We start from the raw sequence: 1,095 nt of genomic DNA on the forward strand, positions 1-1,095 counted from the left end.
AAAAACAGCTACAAAAAGTGATGAACAAGATGAACAACAATAACACAAGTTTCGGATTCAATAAAGGACCCAAAACAGTCCACTACACAAGATAACAACAACAAAAGTAAAGGATAGATAGTGAGACCAAGATTATTACAATATTAAGAACTAAAGAGTGTATTAAACTCAAAAACCCCTAATGAATGTAATAATCCAAACCACACTCTTGCGGTGACTGCCAAGGAAATTAACTCACCTCAAGATTCACCGTTTCCAAGCAAAGATCAATATTACCTTTTCCAAGCCCTAAACTAAGACTACCTAAAGTGTTCTACTCTCAAGAGAGAGGATTTGTGTTTCAATCTTTCATTCTTCCAAAACTAGTGAAAAATAAGACTAAAGGGGCCTATTTATAATATATTACAAATGAAGATAAAAAGACAACTTTGCCCTTAATGAGAGGGGCTGCCATGGTGTGTAAATCCACCATATGTAATGTATAAATACCCTTAATGAAGGGGCAGCCAAGGTATGTTATAACTTGAATGAATGGCGTCTTTTCAATGCTCTCAAAAACCAAGTATGGTTCATACTTCAAGGCTTGTGGTTCTCGGGTTAGCATCAATGTAAGCAACCAAGCAACCTTCCACACACGATATTGCTTTAAGTCATGCTCAAAATGATCCTTCCTTGCGTATCCTTGTGCTCTCGGGGTAACCAAGTCTTGAGCCTTTAGGTGTTGGCCTTCAAAGATGTCATCAAAAGCTAAGGTAGCTATTTGATTCGTATCATCCTCCCTATCTTGAAAAGGATTTGACCTCGAATCCAAACCTTGCAAAACCAAAGAAAGGACACACAAATACAAACTCCTCATGGAATGAGGGTTAGGGTTAGCACGACAAATCACCTCAACATTCCAAGGTTGCACATATTTAGAATATAACCAAGGATCCTTTGAACTAAATATTAAATAATTAATGAAAAATGTACAAAGAATTTGGTTATGGAATTTACCAAAAGTGATACTTTGCTTTTCATGTAAACCAAGCAACAAGTTGGGTGCACCATCATCATAAAATCTATATTTGGCACCGGGGTCAAACGGGAAGAGTG

Source organism: Capsicum annuum, chromosome 3 (genome assembly GCF_002878395.1).
Source record: "Capsicum annuum cultivar UCD-10X-F1 chromosome 3, UCD10Xv1.1, whole genome shotgun sequence".
NCBI classification, from domain to species: domain Eukaryota; kingdom Viridiplantae; phylum Streptophyta; class Magnoliopsida; order Solanales; family Solanaceae; genus Capsicum; species Capsicum annuum.